The sequence below is a fragment of the Dermacentor silvarum genome, chromosome 9 (assembly GCF_013339745.2).
Source record: "Dermacentor silvarum isolate Dsil-2018 chromosome 9, BIME_Dsil_1.4, whole genome shotgun sequence".
In the NCBI taxonomy this organism is placed as follows: domain Eukaryota; kingdom Metazoa; phylum Arthropoda; class Arachnida; order Ixodida; family Ixodidae; genus Dermacentor; species Dermacentor silvarum.
In genome coordinates, this window is record NC_051162.1 from 133,106,460 (window position 1) to 133,128,440 (window position 21,981).

The 21,981-nt window shown below is 47.6% G+C and overlaps 1 long non-coding RNA gene across 1 annotated transcript in view; it reads right to left on the reverse strand.

The window, feature by feature from the left end:
- The window catches only part of LOC125940274 (uncharacterized), a 108,610-nt gene extending 87,560 nt beyond the window's left edge, over positions 1 to 21,050 (reverse strand). The window contains exons 1-2 of the long non-coding RNA XR_007463505.1: positions 20,966 to 21,050; positions 20,069 to 20,123 (exon numbers count right to left, since the gene is read on the reverse strand). This is a non-coding gene — a long non-coding RNA (uncharacterized LOC125940274). The remainder of the gene's footprint in view (positions 1 to 20,068; positions 20,124 to 20,965) is intronic.
- Between the last annotated feature and the right edge of the window lie 931 nt (positions 21,051 to 21,981).

Below are 21,981 nucleotides of genomic sequence, written 5' to 3' on the forward strand. Positions count from 1 at the left end.
AGTGAAACTCGTCAGAAAAAGCCGGCAGATCCCATGCCCTGTGGGAATCGATGTTATGCGAAGCAGTGTGCGGGGAGCCTACCAAGTTAACGAAATGACCATGAGAGCACCAAGACGTAGGCGGCTCTTTCATGACCTATATGACACGCATGTCATGAGACCTCAGGAGTCCCTTTAGCTACACCTAAGAGACCTAAAGGCGAAAGCCTTAGTCATGCTCATGACTGTGACTTCGATCATCAACCTTAAGCGTTTTCCGTCACTTAGTACCACATCCGAACCCATTTCATTGGTTTTTGAGTGTTACTCTTTTTTCGCTGCGTCATTCTCATTGTGTAATGCTCATGACTTCTACCATCATCCTTTTGTGTTTCCTTCACTTAGTGCCCACGTCCGAACCCATTCCAGTGGGTTTTTGAGTGTTAATCTTTTTTTTTCACTGAGTGAATGTCATTTTCTCTCAGTCATGCTCATGACTATGACTTCTACCAGCATCCTTTAGTGGTCCCTTCACTAGTACCAACTTCCGAACCCATTTAAGTGGTTTTTGAGTGTTAATATTTCTTTAAAATTATGCGGTCTTACGTGCCAAAACCACGATCTGATTATGAGGCAAGCCGCAGTGGGGGACTCCGGAAATTTGGACCACCTGGGGTTCTTTAACGTGCACCTAAATATAAGTACACGGGTGTTTTCGCATTTCGCCCCCCATCGAAATGCGGCCGCCCGGGCCGGGATTCGATCCCGCGACCTCGTGCTCAGCAGCCCAACACCATAGCAACTGAGCAACCACGGCGGGTGTTAATCTTTTTCGCTTGGTCATTGTCATGACCTACATGGCACGCATGTTATGACATTATGTCATGACCTATCACTTATGTTCGTCATACACTCCTGTCATACTAGGCCAATTTTGGTACCTACCAAGTTAAGGAAACGACCACGAGAGCACCAAGATATAGGCGGCTGTTCCATGACCTACATGACACGCATGTAATGACATATCGTTTATGCTCGTCATATGCTCGTCATAGTATGTCAATTTTGGCACATACCAAGGTAACGAAACGACCATTAGAGCTTAAAGGTGTAGGCGGCTAGATAGATAGATAGATAGATAGATAGATAGATAGATAGATAGATAGATACTGATGGCTTTCAAGATAGAGCGGCCCGAATAGGCACGCGCGGCATAGAACGCCCCCTTATCATTCCCCCCGGGCTTTATAGGGAACTTTAGGATACATAGATGGATAGATAGACAGATAGACAGATAGACAGATAGATAGATACTGTCAAAGTAGCAAATGTTCGCCAAGAAATGCTTCGCATTTAAAATGGTAAAGTACGACTTAACCGAAACCTACATACATGGTGGCGGCGGATTGTAATGTAGGAGAAAACATCATTCTGTTATGAGGAAACTCAATCCCACAAACCTTTTTTCCAGCATTTCTACCACACCAACAGCGGCGCGCTCGGGAAGATTACTTGCGAAGATCACATCCAGATGGCGCTCGCACCCTCGGCAGATCAAATTGGGACTTCGCCGGCCTAATGCGTTTTGGACACGCGCGTGCGTCGGGGCAATAACAAACAATTAATAAATAATAAAAAACGTCCTAAGGCCTTCACATTTTAATATAAGACGACTTATAATGCCCCTGGAAAAACGTCTTCCCAGCAATGCATTACTGTTTAATAGTGACGCTGACTTAAAGGGGATCGGTGTAAGCTTGGTCTTTGTAAGCTGGCTTTTCCACGTTCTTTGTTGCAGTGAAGCCTACTCACAAAGAAAAATGCGATGCGAACGGGCTCGATAAGGCTATCGCGTTCCCCTCTTAAACGCGAAGCTTACGCGTCCTCGAATTTTTATTTGTGTACGTGTGTGTGCTCTTCTTTCCCTTTTTTTGTAACACCTCTTTTATATTATCTTTTATACCCCTTTCCCCAGCTCAGGGTAGCCAACCGGTCTGAGGACTGGCTAACCTTCCTTCTTTCCTTCCTTCCTCGACTACCTCTCGCGCTGTTTTTGTTATTGGGCTCCTAAGGAATATCGTTTCTTCATAGTGTGATGAGCAGCTCCATTAAATGGTTTAACAGGTGTCGCTATGACTCGACCTGTACTTTCAGCTCGTGTTCGTGTGCTCTTAGGCCGAAGGCACACCCAATGCATTTATAGCTCACTTCGGGGGTGGGTATCTCGAAAGAGGAGTTAGTCTTAGGACTTATGCTAAACAGGCCCGACTTGACTACTGCACGGCTTAAATTTTGCAAACGACGTATGCGCGCTCAAGTCAATAATTAACAAACTAATCAGTGAATAATTCTGATTAGTTACCAGGTTATGATCATTTGTAGCGCAAGAACGCCGGCTAGTAAGATAGAATGTCGGAATTTTTAAGGAATCGGCGAAACAGTTCGACTGACCTGCATTAGCACAATAGAGAGAGAGGGGAGGAGGAGGAACACATGGTTCAACCAGAAGAAACGTACACTCTTGCAATTTTTTAACCAGAACGCGCGAGCGTCGACCGCACAGACCTCACGCCATGTCAGCGCCTCAAAGCGGCAAGATCGACAATAGTATGACAAGCGAGCATAACAACCTCCAATTCGAATGCTGTCTGCTATACGTTATTCACTTCAGAAGAGCACACGCCTTGCATTTGTGTCTTGATTCCGCTTTCGCGAACAGACGCTGCGGCTGGGCTGCGATTGATGCCCCGTGGATGTACTTTGCCCCGTGTCATGAATGTACTTTGCCCATACTTTGCAATATGTGTTGTGTGCGTTCGTTGTCTCTGGAGATACGGATGCATCTACCGGCTGGGTTACCACGACGTGAACAGACCATGCTGTACGGTATTTGGCTAGGCGTTGCATTTACTAACTCATATGCCTTCCTTATTGGTATAGCCAATAGCCCCACGTGTGACATAGCAGTGATGAGACGCTCGCACACATTATCTGTATCTGATTAAAAGAAATATCTACGCATGTTTTCATACAGGATTTGCGTAAGAAGAAGTGAGCAGATAACCAGGTCAGGGCGTGTGTCTTCCTTGTGCGAACAGTGTAGCAGGCGATGCTCTAGCACCGGAGGGTGTATACTTCGTGCCCTTGCGCATAATGTCGCCGATCTTACAGCTGCTCGCCAATTTAGGGTGCTGACATGCTGTGCGCTGAGCACTTGACGCGTTTTAGGGGCGAAGCTCCTTAGGGTCTAGCCTTGTCCGTCCGCCGTCGTCCGTGCTCACATCGACTGCCACGCTCTGTGTCTGTCATGGATGAAACGTTGCATGCAGCGGATCAACGGCTATACACGAGATGGCGTTGCTGTGTATGGCGGGTTCCAGACCACACAATCTCTTTCTGCCATGGACGAACGTAAGGTGCGGAATGCTGCGGCTCAGCGTCTACGCCGACAGCAAGCTACTCCGGCGGCGAGGGCGCGGGAAGCATCGGCAAAGCAGCAAAAACGCCAAGCGGACCCGGATTTGAGGCCGCGGGAAGCGGCCAAGATACCCCGGAGGCGAGATTGATGGAAGCGGCGGCAAAGCGGCAACGCCGACAACAAGCTGCTTTCTTACGGTGGATCTCTTGCGACAAGCAACCCACGACCACGAGGGGAACGTGCATAGACCTCGTCTTTGCAAACTTTAGGATGTATCCGCTATAAGAACCGCTGTCTCTGCATTTCACCGACCGTAAAGCGGTAATAATGAAATCGAAACGCAACCCAGAACTCAACACGATATACTCGTTATGAGCAATAAAACACATTGTATATACTGTACACCGCGTTGTCACGCATGCGCGAGTGGGGCAATGTCACGGGTGATTTTATGGTATAACGATCCCCAGTGCTTCGCCCCACTCATCATGATTCACTTCGTAGATATGCGGTGATTTTTTTAACTGCCCTGCAGTTAAAAAGAAGCAGCAGTATTGCTCGAAAGGCGACGTACCGATTGCGACAGCAAACTAGTGGACAGCTTTACGAAGTAAGAATAGTAGCTTTATCGGCCGTATAAACTTGTAAACATAGTCCTACTAACTAAATTAACATTATGGTGTCACGCACGCACAAGCAAACATGAACGCATCTCACTCGATGACCGCGGAAACTAGCTGTCAAAACGGCCAAAACGCTGGAGTGAGTAAGCGCGCGAGCAGCAGCGAGCGAATTGACCTTCGTGCTGCCGCTCGCATCAACGCGAACTAAACCGCGAAAACACAGCGTAGGGCGGACTCTGTCCCCACCGCAGATAGCTTTCAAGATAGAGCGGCCCGAACAGGAACGCGCGGCATAGAACGCCCCCCTACCCTTACCCCCCGGGCTTTATACGGAACTTTATACGGAACCTCACGGCGACGGCGACGACGGCGGCGGCGAAGCCGATGGCAGAAATCAGTCTGGAGGGTCAATGTAAATGCTATCACAATAAAAAAAGGGGGAGGGGGATATAGCCAGCCACAACAGAAAATTAGAAAAGGTAAAAGGAAATTCCCGAGCACACACTGTGAATTAGTAAAGATTATCACGATCTGTCACGCGATACGGTTTCTTCTAAAGTGAGTATGCTGATTTATCTATTTATTTATTTGTGTAATTCAATTCCCCACAGCAATACTGGGACTATACAATATAGTATGAGGGACGCCACAGTGGATGCCTCCAAAATTAGAGAGGGGACGTATACGTAAGGTTCAAGTGGAGATGCAGTACGTCTCTGGCTACTTCATTTCGCTTATAGACAAGAAAAAAGAAAAAGAAAAAACGAATGAAAGAAAAAGGACCCTTCAGTACGCGCGAACTATAAGACACAAAATAGACAGAAAGAGAGATAGAAAAATACAATAACAACATGAACAGCATTGATAACAAATGAGAGACCTTGTGTATAAAATAGTCCCTAATCCATGAACACATTTTCGTAGGAATCAATGAGAGTAATGACAGCTGCTCTTTCAAGGCCACTAACTGGAGGATGTATTCTATCCTTGCCTCATTTTCGCTTTGCAGCGCTGGTTGCCTAGTAGGTTGTCTATAGGCTCTCGATGTGTCCTGCCATGCGCTCTGCAAAAGAACTGCCATGAACCTATCGTCATGACAACGATAAGGTAATTTTACTACAAAATACTTAAAAGTAGAAGTCTCTGTGCAGATTAAGGGAAACTCTTCACTGAAGCCGTCATCGGCAAAGCTAACGTTGCTGTGCGCAGCACTTAGGAGTTCTTTAGAACGCGGTCCTCTGAAAGAATTCGCACACTTTCTCATCGTATAGTTATCGACACCAAACGCTTTTCCTGTCGCCTCTAAGCTGATCCGTTTTCAGGGTCTCTCGATTCGGTTCGTTCGGAAATCGGACAAGACAACACTGTAGCCACATGCCCCCCTCCCTCTCTTTTTTTCTTTTTTTCTCCTTCATCTCACCGAAATAGCGGGCTTCTCTTGAAGGCATACTTCCCCTGAGCAGCCCTAAAGGGGCGACGTGGCGAACGTTTAGCAGCACGGATCCATTTTCAGGCCACGCAGTGATATAAACGTTTCACGGAGAACCTTGTGCCTGTCGTACAATCGTAACACAACTCACACACTAACAAAGACGCCCAGAAACTCGAAACCCAACGAGTTTGTCTTTTCTTCGCGTGTTGTGCAATAGTGCGAAGGTGACGTGCACGGTACGCTACACCCTTCGCCGAAATCGTGGGTGGACGGGTTGCTTACGCTCTCACGGCTGGACCCAGTGCTTGTCCGAGCACCGGTGTAGATTGCATCCTGAAGTATCGGCGGTGGTGAAACAGCGCAAGCGTGGGAATGGCACACCCATTTCTTGTTCGCTGCAAGTTTTATAATGTCGCAGTACGAAGAAACTTGCCCGCTTAGCCAGACGACGAAGAACACGTGGCTGCCGGAACGCGTGACATCAGTATGGCGTAGCTGTCCATGGCCTAGACGAAATGAAATTGCGAGCCGCTCAAACGAGAGTTTGAGAGAAAAAAAATTGGGGCAGCTTCACACTAAGTGGTGCGAAGACTGGGCAAACAGCGAAGTTGGTGGCCCTTCCCTATAGCTTTAACTTTGCTTTCCTTTGCTTAACTTGGTTTGGTTTGGCTGGTTCTTAGCTTTGTCTTTGCTTTCCTTTGCTTAACTTGGTTTGGCTTGGCTGATTCCTAGCCAAACTTAGGCGACTCCGAGTATCGTCCCGATACTCGGGCAGCCTTCTAAAGGCCACTTTATAGTCCGACGTAGCGTTGGCATGGGAGCGCACTCGTCACGGGGACGACACGCCAGCGAAAGCGCAGCAGGCCGACGTATCCGGCGTGCGCCGGCTGCAGCCGGCGTCGAGATGCGACATGCTGCATTTTGGACCGGCTTCGTCACCCACAATGGACCGCATCCGCGCCTCGTCGAGCAAGATAGGCTGATGGATACTGGTGGCGGCACGTGCAGCGAGTTCGCAGTTTCGTATCATCCTGAGACTCTTAGTTTCGTATGAAATGTGCATGCGTCTAGGCGGCACGGTGCACACGTTGGAGTACAGAGCAGTCGGTCTTCGCGCCTTCCATAATCACGGCTATCCACCAGCCCATCTTGCTCGATGAGACGCGAATGCGGTTCATTCTGGGTGACGAGGCCGGCGCGAAATGCAGTATGTCGCATCTCGACACCGGCTGCAGCCGGGGCACGCATTTTTCATTAATAAATCACTACTAATACCTAGAAAAATAACATTTTTTAGGTGGCGTTGAGTAACCTCGCCAAGCGATGACGTCACTTGCATCGCCTAGCAACGCCTAACACCAGCTGCGCCAGGCGTTGCTAGGCAACGCGCGGTGACGTCATCGCCAGGCGCAGTTTTTTGTTCGCACTACGCGGCCTAACCAAGAGTTTAAACAGCTCCGCTGTTAAAAGAGCGGCAGCTGGATCGACAACGCCGACGACCGCTGAGCTAATTCGCGAAACGTTTCCGAATGAAGTACGGTAGGCGCGTACAGTCTGTTCATGCGTCCATTTAGTGACGGCAACTATTATAGCACCCGCTGCGGTGGCCCAGTCAGCTAAGGCGTTGCGCTGCAGAGCACGAGACCGCGGGATCGAATCCCGGCCGCGCGGCCGCATTTCGATGGAGGCGAAATCCAAAGACGCCCATGTGCTTGTGTTGTAGTGCACGTTAAAGAACCCCAGGTGGTAAAAATTATTCCGGAGCCCTCCACTACGGCGTGCCTCAATCAGAGCTGGTTTTGGCACGCAAAACCCCAGAAAGAAGAACTATTATAGCAATGACGACAAGACGGCAGAGCCGGCACGAACGACAACGTTGACCACGACAGGACTGCAACGACCAAGGGATAACACCGCTGACGGCTTGCATTAAGTTAAGACGGACTGTTTGGCTAGTTGGTCTTGCATAACTGTTCAGAGAAATTATGGCTGAAAACGATGCACAGACAGACACGTGATTGAACACGAGAGCTGTTGACCACTGTTCATTAGCAGAAAGGTCTGCGAGAATGTGGAATGGCATTGGTACGAACTGGGCCCTGTATGACTGAAGGAACTGCCCCTGGTAAGTTGCTAAGAAGATTACAATTTTGTTGCGAAGGCAGTTTGGGCGTAGTGTAATAATCCGCAGTATTTCAACAACTTGATATCTCAGAAAGACCAGATGTGCGCAGCAATGCAATTTATTATTGCTTTGTCGAGCTCAGCCCTGACACGCTGACTTGAAATAACAACACGAATAACAGAGATATAAAAACAGGAATACGGGACAAAGCATGGTTAGCAACTGCTCATTTTTCCATACGTTGTCAATTTTATGGCTGCAAAAAGAAGGATGGAATGAAAGCGACAAAACACCACCCTTCTTTGCATCATATAATTGCTTTGCGTGTGCGCAAAAAGATGATGTGGTGTGAAGGAGGGTGCATGGTGTTTCACGCTCCTTTTTGCGGGTGTAAATATAACAATGTGCGGAAAAATAAACAGTTGCTAGCCATGATTTGTCCTGTAAACCTGTGTCTGTCTCTGTTATTAAAATGTAAATTCTGGGGTCTTACGTGCCCGAACCACGATCTGATTACGAGGCACGCATCTCTGTTATTCGTGTTGGACTTTTCAATTCAGTCAATTTTCAAAAATTAACTTTCAAGCGAATCACCTCGAGCGAGTGTGGTAAAGGTGGCTTTAATTATTAATCGCGAAGCTAACGAGTGCCGTCGAGTTGATTTTCGTTTCAACTTCCTCTGTCACCAACATTCGTCCATGATAATTCATGCGTAAGCTTTCCAATTATTGCAGATGTTTCTGTTACAAGAGAGTTCTCCTTTTTCAGCAGCATACTTTAAAAGTGTAAGAACTGAAAAAAAAAACGAGCTTACACGGGACACTAAGCTAGTTGCAGGGGCGTTAGGTCTACGTGACGTGCACATAGAACGCGTGCGTACCTGCTATCAGCAAAAAAAAAAAACAATGAACGCTCGCGTTCATCGCTGCAACTTGTAAGCACACTTTAGCGTCATTACTGGTAGCCACAAATTCTGGAGGAGAAACCAGCAAGGTTACAAATCTAATTTATAAATCCAATAAAATTATCTTAAATGTTCAGTCCATTGCCTTTCGTGAGTGGGTGGGAGCGGGACCTCATAAGGAAATCAATTTGACAATGCGTGGGTGCGGTTATTACACGTAAGCAGTGTGCTACGTACAAAACGATGAAATTTGTCTGCGCAACGCGCATTTCACCCAGCCACGAACAGATAAGTATCCGAAGAACAAACGACACACCATCGAATGACCTATAGGCGCGTTCCAAAGATGAAGGACATGTGTTGCAAAACAAGTGAGAAAATGTTTACGGAAACAAGTCGCTCACTCACAACGTGTTTTTAACACATATAGGGGGTCTCAGCTAAAGTTAGCCTTGCTGTTAGCTGTTAACTGTACCTTGCACCGTGTTTTCTTATTTTTTTTTTCGTTGAACGGCTTGGGTAACGTTAGCTCGGACACACGGTATAGAAACAATAATATGAGTGCATACTTGAGCGAGAATCAATGCTTTGTATATACTAGAATATCTCATATACTTTGTATTTAGTAACGTCATTTGATTGTAACCTTGACATCTGCAGTCACCTAGGACGGCTAACCTGAGTGCAAAAGCTAGCACATATGAACAGTATAAGATGAAATTTTTTTGACCAGGGCATCTTGACGTGATAGGCCGTTCATGCAAAGGAGGAGGAGGAGAAGGAAAAAAATTGGCCGCCATCCCGCCCTGCGAACGTGAATGTCCAGCGAAGCTGTATCAAACACCTCCCATGGTCGAGCATTGTATTCACGCTTTTCTTCTGGTGTCTTTAATTTCTGTGGTCTACCCATGGCAGTATTAGAACGAACTGAATGAGTTGCTAGACGGGTCTCCCTTTTATATATGAAAGCGTGTGACGTCACCATATATATATATATATATATATATATATATATATATATATACACCGTATTTTCATGCATATAACCCGCACCCCTAACTTTGAACTCTACGAAAAAGGAAAAAATAACCTGGCGTATATATAACCCGCACGCTTATCCGAAAAAATGAGGACTAGGAAGTTACAACTACGCGCAGCCATCATTTCGTTTTCAAACCAAATTTATTTCAAAACGACCGCCGCAACGTTGTCAGCGCTGTCGTCCGATTCACTGCTGCCATCCGAGGCTTCGTCGCCGCTCTCGAAGACGTAATCGTCTTCGGAACCATCTCGCAGCAGCTCTGTTGCCCATTTCTTCAGCAGCAGCTATCATCTTCAGTTTTTCTTTCACAGTGAAAGACTGCCGCCGAGACACATTCATGATGCCTAGGGCTGGCCAACTGTGCAAACTGGGCGTACAAGAAACGGCACCTGACTCGTGCGCAAAGCGTGCGAAAAGCACAGAACACCCATACCGAAAAGCATTTTGCTTCCTCCGTGCCAAAAAGCGTCTAACCAGACTGTGAATATGGATCAGGCAATAACCTGTGTTGGCCTCTTATTGGCTTAACACACGTAGATGTCGATAGGCATGCGGACAATGCGGACTCTGCACGGCAGGCCGCGCGTTGCCGTGAAGCCGACCCCACCCCCTCCCTTTGCGAATATTCGCAGATAACCCACACCCCCACTTCTTAAGCACTTTTTTTCAATTTTTGGCGCGGGTTATATGCGAGAAAATACGGTATATATATTGTATGGTAGTCGCCACAGAGACGTTTCTTACTCCCCAGGCGCCCTCGGGCTACTGTGGTCTCCCGCCGCATCGGTCTCTCCGAAAAGCTATTGTCCCGCTACGATGGTCCTTACAGGGTGCTACGTCAAGTCACCGACGTTACGTATGAGATCGAGCCAGTCACCGCGCCGTCTACGCCCCCGCCCTCTGCTATCGTGCACGTTGCGAGACTTCAGCCGTACGCAAGCACCGGGTCGGCGCTCTCGCCCCCCGGGGGGGGGGGGGGGGGGGGGGGTAGTGCCACGAGACAGGGAAGGGGCTGCGACTATCGGTCGGACGATAACGACGGCGACGAAGTGGCCAGAGGCGCGCGGCGACAGCCTTGCATCCGTCGCCGCTGCTTGTCCCAACCTTGGATATAGCAGTACTCCCTAAATAAACGTTATTCCCGTAACAATATATATATATATATATATATATATATATATATATATATATATATATGCATGCTTTCAATTGTTAACCTGGAGTTTTGTGTTTACGTCACGAAATTTTCCGAGCAACGAGAAGTGTACAGCTTCGCTGTAAAACGTAGAACGGCAAGGCAGGGAGGTTAACCAGACGCACGTCCGGTTTGCTACCCTATACGGAGGAAGAGGATTAAAGGCATGAAAAGAAAGAAAGGAGAGAGAGAGAGAGAGGAAGTACTCTCAGTATGAACACGTGCGGTTGTCCAACACTTCACAATCGGTCACTGAGGCCAGTCGACTTCATGAACTGTAGCAACGCCCGCGTCGCTTTGTAAGCCTGCCACGCGTGGGGCCATGACCCAAGAATCTTTGTATCTGAAAATGGTCTGCTGTCTAAACGGTTCAACACACTCCGAAGAGGGTCGCGTTCGATGTCATAAAGATTACAAAAACACAACACGTGCTCGATCGTCTCATCATACATAGTTGCACGAGTCACAGATCGGTGTGTCGGACATGCCCATAGGGAATGAGTAGGCTTTCGTAAAAGCCACGTCTAACCAGAGGCGGCAAAGTAAAGTTGCATCACGGCGGATGAAGTTCGATGGAATTTGCAGCTTCAGTGTAGGATCCAGCCGGTGGAGACGACAGTTCGAGAAAATCGGTGTGTTCCATGAAGTTTCAGTCTTGGTTTGAGCGAGTAAACGAAAACCTCTCGCAGCGTCTGTTCTTGATAAGGGCACAGGAACTGTCAGGATTTCCTTATGGGCTGACCGGGTGGCATCATCAGCAAGGTCATTACCGACGATGCCACAGTGCCCCGGCAGGCATTGAAAGATGAAGTCATGTTCGTTCATGAGGGCTTGATGGAGAACCTCTCTGGTCTCAAACGCCAGTTGCTTATGGGTCTTGCATCGTAATGCTGACTGCAGGCTCTGAAGGGCTGCCTCGGAGTCACAAAAAATGACGCACTTTGGAAGTGGTGCTTCTACGATGTAATTAACAGCAGTACGTACGGAGGCAAGTTCTGTTGCCGTAGAGGTCATTATGCGGGACACATTGAACTTCCTTGTCACTTGTAAGGACGGGATGATAAAAGCGCCTGTGGAGCTGGTGGCTAAAACAGATCCATCAGTCTAAATCTGCCTTCTTTGTTCATATGCATCGTTCAGTGATGACTATGTCAACTGTCGTAGAGCCACTGTGGAATGACGGATCTTCTTCGTAATTCCCGGAATCGTGGAGTGTACTTGTGGCTGTCGTAGACACCACAGGGGTAACAGTGGTCTGCCATATGTTGTGTACTAACAATCAGCTGCTGTTGTTGGAGGAGTGGCGGATAAATTAACAAGGCTGCTGGCAGAATTTGACTAACCGCCACCCGCAACGTATACCTCAACACATTGTCCTACGCACTTCAAACGACATATTAACCTTTACGACAAAGCTAACCAAATGGTAGCCTTTACTAACCAAAGGTGGCACGGAAAGGCTTGCTTTCGCATGACCAGCCTATATTCGCCGTAAAAAAAAAAAAAAATATGGTGTGCTCTACATTCTGACACGCAGTCGGCGACGTGTTGACGCTTAATCACGCAGACGCTAGATACTCGAGCGCAACTGCATCCTTATTAAAGCCTCTCGCTCGCCCACACCGATGTCAGCCCGTACCCGACCTACTCGAGACAACTACGTTATATTAAGCCGCGCACCGTGGTCTAATGCAGGTAAATGAATGCGCTCTTCAACGGCTCTGTCGTGCTTGGCAACCAAGGTGAACAGCAAGAGTGTTCAGCCTACAAGAGCCATGAAAGAAGGCCGCAACGCAATATGGCTAAAAGTGTGCACTACTGCGGAAACTACATCTATAGTGCCAGACAATGAGATGAGTGAGCGGGGCTGTGCTCTTTCTTCCCCCGTGTTGTATGCATGCGTACAGCGCTCCATACAATCGTCTGTTCTAGAAAATAGTGAGCAGACGACAGCGACAGACGTGCGGCTCGAGGCGTTAAAGTACCGAGGACAATTATGGCCATTTTCGTTTTCTTTTTTAAGGTGCGCTGGTAAATTAAATCGAACTTGCCGGTTTAGTTTTCTTCCACAAAGATCGCTTCACTACCGGAACAAGGGAAAAGTACTTTGCCAAGAGCGTCGTTGCAAGCAGACTCTTCGAGTTGTGGAATACATCAGGTTCGACAGGGTTGGATTTACTCCTTTCAGTGTGAATGACGTACCGGTACATTTCCGTGTTTCTGTCTCACCATGTCATTGACGCATCCGCACCTTCTGCACTCTCTAGGGAGGAACATACTAAGACTGAATTTGCCATTAGCTGTCTAATTCGTTTCCTATACTTAATAACTAAAAATAAAGCGTTGTGTTCGTTTTATAATATGAGGGAAAAACGCTTAACCTTGCACTCGGCCGCGCAACGCTTGAAACAGCGAAGCTGGGAGATCGTAGCCCAGCATTTTACGGAAGTGCGCGCGAACTTTTCATCTTATTACTCATGATGATGATAATTTCTTTTTGCGCGTCTCGGACTTACGGCCGTCACTGCATGTTGCATAGCTCAGCTTGCTACACCGACACCATGTTGCAATGCCGACAACTCGTTCCAGCAGACCCGCTCCGTGAATGCGTCTCTCTTTCTCTCTCTCACTCTCATTGTCTTTATCTCTCTCCCGAGCATAGCGCGAAAAACATCTTCTTCACCGCGCAGAGCACGGGCAGTGCGAACGCGCCAGCTGTGGACGAAGACGACGAAGCTCAAACGCAATCGTATGGTTCGCATAAATGCATGTTCTGCAAGCATGGCGCAATTAGGTTCCTACCGTTTAAGATTACTGGCGGTCCTCTCTATGACATTTTCATAGTACTGGGTTTGTAAAGCCTATGGAGAGCTAGAACTGTGTGATCGCCAAGCCGAAAGCCCACGATCTACAAGATCATTCTTTCACTGAAAGTGCAGATTATGTAAGAAGTGTGTACGCTGCGCAGGAACCTCCGCCTGACTGGATGCACTTGTTGGACGCATGTGTGTGTTTGCCTCAGTTTTGTTCAGTTCAGTTTTCATCTTCAGTTTTGTTTTCCATGTATAAAGAAAAAAATGGCTTTATATGTATAGCCTAGTGGTTACGACGCTAGCCTTGGGATCGTAGGTATACGCGGGTTTGAATCACGCCTCGGCAGGAAAGTTTATTTTCTTTTATTTCTTGATAGTTTCTTGATACGAACCGCAAACCACAAATTACGACTGGCTTAAACAGCTTCGCTGTTTAAAAACTTAAAGGGTTAAAGGGCCCTGGTTGGTGCGACTTAACTTAAAGGGCCCTGGTTGGTGCAACTTAACTTGTAATATGAGGTGAGTAAAAGTGGTTTTCACTGAACTAATTGTAGTGCATATTTTAACGCGAACCCCTTAGCCACTTATTTTTTAACCTTTAGCATCAGTCACATGTGCTCGTCGTAATGGTTCTTTGTTGCAGGAACAATCATAGTGTCAAGCATCAGAGATTTCCGGCGCTCTGAAAAAAAAAAATACTTTAGGAGAAAGAACTTCATCAGAGATACATTGTCATGTATTCTCCAATGTTCGAAAATTTTGCATTGTTTGGGGCACATCTGTAAATAAGGACAAGCCAGTGCCGTCTGCAGGCACCCTCACCTCTGAGAACAGAATAATAATAATAAAAAAATGTTGTCCTTACTGCTTTCTTCTAAGGTGTTTCTTTTTTCCCACAAGTACTAACCTATTCCTGCTATGCTAATAGGCTTAAATCAGACTGACGTGATATAGCAGATTCACATGACTACCCCAAACATAGTGGCAGAAAACACCAGGAATAGGCCCTTAAAATGATCAATAACTCCAATGCTACGACCGTTTGAAACAATATTTTCATGTTGCGGGATTGCTTGATCTAAGAATAATCGACTTTGCCTTACTCTCGCTAACTTTCGCGACATTCGATAATTGCCATAATCGTTGTACAGTGGGATTGCAGATATATAATGATCATGCACGTTCTTACCAGAAAATACCGATCCCCCCATCGGTATACGTAACAAACTTTGGATTGCCATTAATACGTGCCACTTCATTTATATATGATACCACCATGAAAGAATATATTCTCCTGCAGAACTCCACATACTACCTCGTAACCTATGACAGTAATTTCATTATTTTGAATATTTGTTGCCATTGGGGATAGGTAGAATTTTACTAACTCAAATGTTCAACCACGTTAGCCATGATGGCTAAGCTTTTGATCAGAAGTTCACAGTTAACAAAGTGAAACACCCTTAGACAAATCTACAAATAGTCTAAAACGGTTATAGCTTTCTTTCCAAACTCTTTTAGAATGTATTCTTTTTGTTGAAGCAATGCCAATTCTACAGTTTTATTTTCGCAAGAACCGAATTGACACTCTGTGAGCACGTTAATCTTTTTAGCAGCAGCGGGTACAAAAATAACAATAACGAAAAAGAAAGCAAACGTCACAATTCACGTACATGTAATATACAATGAATATTTGGTACAAGAACAATTCAGGGCAGTGTACGAGCGCATTCAGTAACTTATAAAATAGAAAGATAGCCTAGAATGTATTGTACAATCTTCTGTGCGAACTCTTTGAATGGCTTTTTTCTAAGCGAACCATGCTATTTGTTCCAAACTTCTGTGCTTGAGGGGAAAATAAACAGTTGACACGATCGGAATGTGACATAAATAAATGGGACAATGTTTAGTGGGTAATTTCGACGTGTTATGAAAACCTTAAAAGGTAGTGACTGTAGGAAGCAGGTGTTTTTGGTTGTCACTTTTTTTTTTACAATAAAGGTTTGAAACCTGAACGAATTGAAGAAAACCCCAAATTTTCAACTCTAACTCGGCAATGAATAAATATATCTCAATTCAGTAAGCTGCACTTATTATGACATCTAAAGCGGACGTATTTGATGTATTGTGCACTGTTTTAAAATATACCCCTATTGTGCGAGCTCGCTTTTTGAAAAAAAAAATATCGTAAACACTAGCTATTTCACGTAAGCTATAGATCACTGATATACACCAAATCTGTCCACTTTAGGTGCTCTAACTGATGCAGTTCACAGAACTGCGATGTCTGGTTTAAGTGTCAAGTTACGGATTTGCAAGCTTCGTGCTTCTCTATTTTCCTTTTTTTTTGTATACTTATCAAGCTTCAGCGATTTTCGTAAAAATTCATGAAGGCCTGAATCAAAATTTCGTTTCCAAGGTTTCGTAGAATTTGACTCTCAAACCAGCAAACTGCATTCACATCACTCAAACGGAGCATTTCTGCGCTTTACGTACTTGCACTAGAACAGGCGGCATCGGAGTTGACCTCGCGATCAAAGCTTCTACTTAAGCTTCCCTTGCTCAAACACGTCAAACACTGCTAATGCATTCAATGGCATCCTTCGTTCAATGATTTTTAATAGCGCTAGGAAAACGTTTTCAGCTTTTTGCATGCTGCGCACACATGCCACTTCGTAAATAGGTTCTACAAATTCGGTAACAAATATACTTGGCATTTCATACTATATATATTTAACACACGTGGCATTACGAAGCCACGGATTCCAACATTGAGAACCATATGCTGGTTTATTCATTTGCTATATAAGAACCACTGAATGCGTTGCAACATTCTCTAAAGTAATCCGTGAACCACGGCTGCAAGTCTGGCTCCGCGGTCCGCATGGTGAGCAATTATTTTTCAGTGGCGCGCAGCCTGCTTATATCCGTTACTGTTATCCAGTACAGTGAGGTGCGCAGGCGTGGAAGGTGTGCCTCGCTGAAGGAAGCGATGACGCGGCGAAGACTACGGCAGAGCTGTGCGTTTACTGGTGGAGATAGTGTATCGCCACATCAAACGCTCCCTGAGAAGTAAAGAAACCTCAGGGTTGATGGTTATTCGTGAATTGAACCTGACGTCCACAACGGGTGGCGTACGTTCCCAGAGGCATTCTCGAGGGTTGTTGAAGCCCAATGGGGAGCCCTGGAAGTGTTCGTCTCGTCGGAGAGAACTTATGCCGGCTTCAATCAGTCGATGTAAACGTGGACGTCTTTCTCTTTGATGTGCAGGGTGAAAGTTCTGTCGTCGCGATGGATAACTTGGTAGGGTGCCGCGTAAGGAGGCCGGAGAAAGACGTGCGTACATGTTGCAACCTCCTTGAAAACAAAGGGGGTTGTTTGAAAATATTTGCCGCTGGCGACCGACAAGAAGGCGGTCATGGTGCATCAGAGCTGTCCCACGAAATTGGAGGGATCCGAGGTGGCCGTGTCAGACGATTCCGAGAGGAATTGTTAGGGAAGGAGCCGTGGTTCCCCGTAGGTGAGCTGTAGAGTTGTAGCTTGAATGTCGGGCTTGAAAGGGGCGCAGAGACCTAGGGTGACGGCTGTTTGAGCCTAGAACCAGGATAAGTCATGGTAGCACATACTAGCTGCTTTGAATTGCCGGTGAAAGTGTTCGATCATTTTGTGGGCGCAAGGGTGTAACTGGTCATCCTCAATCGCTGGATGGCTAGCCCGAGTATCCTGGAGAGTTGCCGAAACGAACTGCAGTCCTTGACCGGCTGTGATGCGACTATGGGTGCGAAAACACAATACATATACTTATAAATAATAAATGGTTATTCGTTTATATTGAACTTAGAAAATCACACAGTTGGTCTTTTGACGGTAAGTAAGAAAAAAGTTGTCGCAGTTTCACCTGAAAGGCGAAGCATCAATTGCGATAGCAAATTTGCAGAGAGCTATACGGAGTAATGATAGTAGCTTTATCAGCTGTATAAACTTGGACATGCAGCAGCACCGGCAACGCGCAGAACTGTTGTCGACGCCGTCGGCGTTTTGCCCGCGTTCGCACAAAATACGTGCGGCGTTGGTGACTGTTGCCGGAGCCTCTGATATAAATAGGCACTTGGTGCCGCAGCTAAACGTCGCCTCCCTTCCCTCCCCCTCCCCCCCCACGGCCTTTTGTGCGTCGGAAGAAGGCGCGTTTGCTCTACATATATATGGTGATGGTAAAGGAGGAAAGAGACGCCTACTTCTGCAGCCCTTAAGGGAGCACGGCGCAGAACGCGCGTTTGTTCTCCGCCGTGCGTTGATGATGATGATGATAAGTGGTTCTTGAGGGAAAGGGAAAGGTTGGCGCTATCTTCTGCAGCCCTTGAGAAGATAGCGCCAACCTTTTCCTTTCCCTCAAGAACCACTTCACTCCCCCTGAGAGCGCGCGCCCCTCGCGCCCTTTCACTCGCACATACAGCGTTCGGCGCGCGGCGACGATTTCATCTCCATTGACGTCATACGGAACCTCACGGCGACGGCGACGGTGACGCCGACGGCAGAAATCTGCCTTTGAGTGTCCATATAATTGCTATCGCAATAATAAGATGTGATCGTAATGTGATCGAACCCTGAGTAGTATGCGAAGCAGCCATGGGGGTCCCCCCCCCCCCCCCCCCCCGACTCAAGTTCCCATTAGTTTTCTGATCGGCCTGTCGCTGCTGCTGTTTCGTGGCAGCGGCTCGAGCCCTCTTCTCTGCGGCGCTGTCCACGGCGCTGACACTGGCGCTGTCCGTGGCACTCATCGCGGCGTTGAGGGAGGAGAATGAGAGGACGAATTAAATGATGATGAGTGGGCGAAGCACCGGGGGATCATTCGGGCAAAACGCCGGAAGCTGGCTTCCGGAAGCGGAACCAGAAGTGGAAGTAGAACCGGAAGCGGAAGCCGGCTTCCGGAAGCCGGAGCTTGGCGTACATATACTATACATATACATACAAGGAGAGGAGGGGGAGGAGGAGGATGCGCATGTGCAGTGCGGTTGTGGACGCCGCACGGCGGACTGAGGGAGGGATATAGCCCCGACCATAAGCTGCTTCGCATCTAAAAGTAAGGTTTACAATACAAGGCTGGCACTGACGCCATGGTGGACGCGATCTCGTAGGGCACCAGTACGTCGAGAAGCTACGTAAACACGCAACGCGTCAGCCCGACATGTGCGTCTAGCGCCGAGCGACAAATGAACAACAGCGATACTCCGGTGAAAAACGGTCAGCGTCAAAAAGCAACACAATGTGCGATTCATCATATGATGCACTGCAGTCATCGAGTTAGCCATGTTCGGGTATTAGCACGGTGAGATGCTGCACCCGTGACGTCATGAGAAAACAATTTACAGCTTGGTTTGGGGCTTTTATCAAAGTATTTCTTGAATCTTTATAGTAGAGCGGAGATAGCCGCAACTCTTAGAATTGGGGTAGGGTTTTTAGCCTGCTAATCCAAGGAGCGATAAAAGGAAGGGCACATGACCAAGAGTGCGGATGGCCTGTCCAAGGTCTACTTACCTTGACCTGTCTACCTGGCAGCGCTTGCTCAGAGGCAACTATGTCGTTCCAGCTTCCTCGCCTATATGCGACGCAAAAGGTCACGAAAGTGCACCGCTCCCGTGCCCTAGAGAGCCATGACGGGGGCTGTGCGCATGCGCATTTCATGCATGTCTTATTTTTTGTCTGTTTTTTCTAAGAAGTAATAATTCAGCAGCCCGTAGTGCCCGTGCTGTCCCGTCTTTCTTGTCTGTCGTATTCACGCTACAAAGGCTGTGTCAAGCATCGACGAACTTGCACAACTTCAAGTGTGTGTGGCTGTGCGTGTGCGTGTGTTGCAGGAACTCGCACCATGCCTGTTCTACCTGCACGTGTGATCATCTAATCGCACGCACCTGCGCACTAGTCTTTGCGATTTTCCCACGATAAGGCTGCAAAAGCGGTCTGCACACCGTGCCGGGGGTGTCCTCGGCAGGCGCCGACCGAACGCACGAAGGCGGTTGAGCCGAATTAAAACCTCTTCTTGTTTAGAACCTTGTGGCCCATGTTTTGCTCATCGATGAGAGCAACATACTCGCTGCGGTTTATAATCCATCCTCGTTATTAGCTATATCGTTTAACGTTAATTTACGAGGCATCGACGGCGAGTGCTTTCGCCGCGGTAGACATACAAACACCCTTCATAAGATGGAGCTTCGCCGAAGTACGGAACTATATTCTTCCGCGCACCAGCTTCTGCTACGCACTGCAGTTTCCGCAGCGTCGCACCTTCCAATAGTGTGGCAGGGTGCCAAATTGGAGGACGCCGCGCAACTTCTAAAGAGGAACACCGTTTCCGAAGGCGACTCACGTTTGAGCGCTGGCATAGTCGACGATTTGCATAACTTGCGCGGCGGCGGCGGTGGTCGTTGGCGGTTACCTACCTCCCTAATGACCTGTTGTTCTGCGCAGGGAACACTGCGTCTAATTACGTTAGCTCGCTTCGCCCAAACCTGCGGGTAGTTGTGCGAAAGGTTTACTTACCGCTAAGGGTGCGTAGGAGGCGTGCTGCTGTTTGGTGTCATGTTCGGTTGACGGCCTGCACGAACAGCAAAACATACAAATAGCAAAATTCGCTCCCAATTTTTCAAGTTGCGCAGTAATGGGCTACATGAAGAAGCTGTTTACGCTACGTGAATGACCTACATGAATGAAGAAGCTCAAGAAGTTGTATAATAAGTGCATAGTGGAACATTAAGGGGAACAGTTCCATGTGCGAGTTGGTTGACATTCGTCATACTTACAGCACACATAAGAGCGCACACAGGACAGGTGCTACACCAGTACCCATGTAGGACGACCACAAATTGAGGCATTTATCAAGCAGAGAGAATAGACACAGAAGGCAATCCTGCGCACGCAGACACTCAGTCGAATGGCATCTTAGGATGGTCGTTTCGGAGTGCTCTAGGCCGCTCTCGCGAGCAGTGTTGTCTTCGACTGGTCGAAAGAGCAAGAGCACCTTGCACTTGTCTGGTTCTTTTCGATCGCTCTCCTCCCGCGTCGAGCAGCTTTAGGTGCACGACATAACACAATGTCGCCGCTGTTGATGACGGTCCACCGTAACCTAGACCATTGCATACTGGCGTCTCATGCGAACGTTCGTTCCATTGGCGCATTCGCCGTTTTTTCCGGCAGCGCTCTACTTTGGCCATGCGAAATCGGACGTTTGCTGTAGTCCCGTGGTTTCGCTTCTGCCACTACCGCCTCCGGGAGCAAGTCACATATTCGACTTATGTGCTTGTCCTCTGCCTCCGTTTTCGAGGAACGCCGGATCTGCGAGACTATGATCCGGAGGATGGAGACGACCAGTCCAAATTACCATCGCTAATCTTAATTCACACTAAAAAAAAAAAAGAGAAGGAAATAGACGCTACTCACATTCAAGTATCCAAGTTTTTCCTGATATGGATGGAAAGCTTCCACCGTATCACGTGCTACGTGCTTTCTGATTCGTATGCCTTTTATCACGCATGTGCGCTCAGATATAATGGACCGTCAGGGCCGGTATTTTGTAGCGATGCCTTTCCGGTAATAATGCCTTTTCGCGCTTATCGCGCTTTGTCAGTGGTCAGAGCGACGGTCCGCTCGCGTTATCAACGGAATCAGCCGGTCGTGAGCGGTGGATGATAAGTCTAGTGTAGAATAAGTCATAAGACATCGCTACAAAATCGCGGCCCTGGTCACAGCAGTAGCGGTGTGTGCCGCCGCCATGACTCAGCGTCTGCTCGAACGGTCAAGGTAGCCGCTGTAGAGGCAGTCCTCTCAACCAATCATTTTCGTCACAAAGATCATGGTTCAGGGACGCTGCCGCCGAGTAACGCGATGTCTCGCGAAAGCGATCGCGTCCCCGAAAGTTATCGCTTAGGAATATCGCATCGGAAGATGGCGCGCGTGTCGTGCGGCTAGCAGTTTTTCTGCCGCCTCGATAGAAGCCGCGTTGAGAGGAGCTACGTTGCCGTGCGATGAAGCCGTCAGTAGACTTTCTACTAAGCTGAGTTTCCCGAAAGAAATCGAGCGCGAAGAAGAGTAGACATGTCTGCTCCATCTGATGGGACAACTGCGTGGGGCAGCTGCGGCCGGCACCGAAACTTTCGCGAATACCGGACGATGGAAACTGGTATGCTGTTTATCTTGCCTTCGTTGCTTAAGGATTCACGGAAGATGTTCTTGAGAGCAACATTTATCTGCCGCAGTAACGGCGGATGCAGGTAATTAAATAATAGCCAAAATGCACACTTTGCAAATTCATTTTAACAGCGAAGCTCTTTAAGCCAGCCCTAAAAAGTGCGCGTTTCACGAAACTATCACCATCAGCATTGGCTCGAGTGTCGTCGTCTTCTTCCGCAGCCGGCTCGTTGGTTTTTGAATGTTGTTTTTCGCCGAGTCATTGTCTT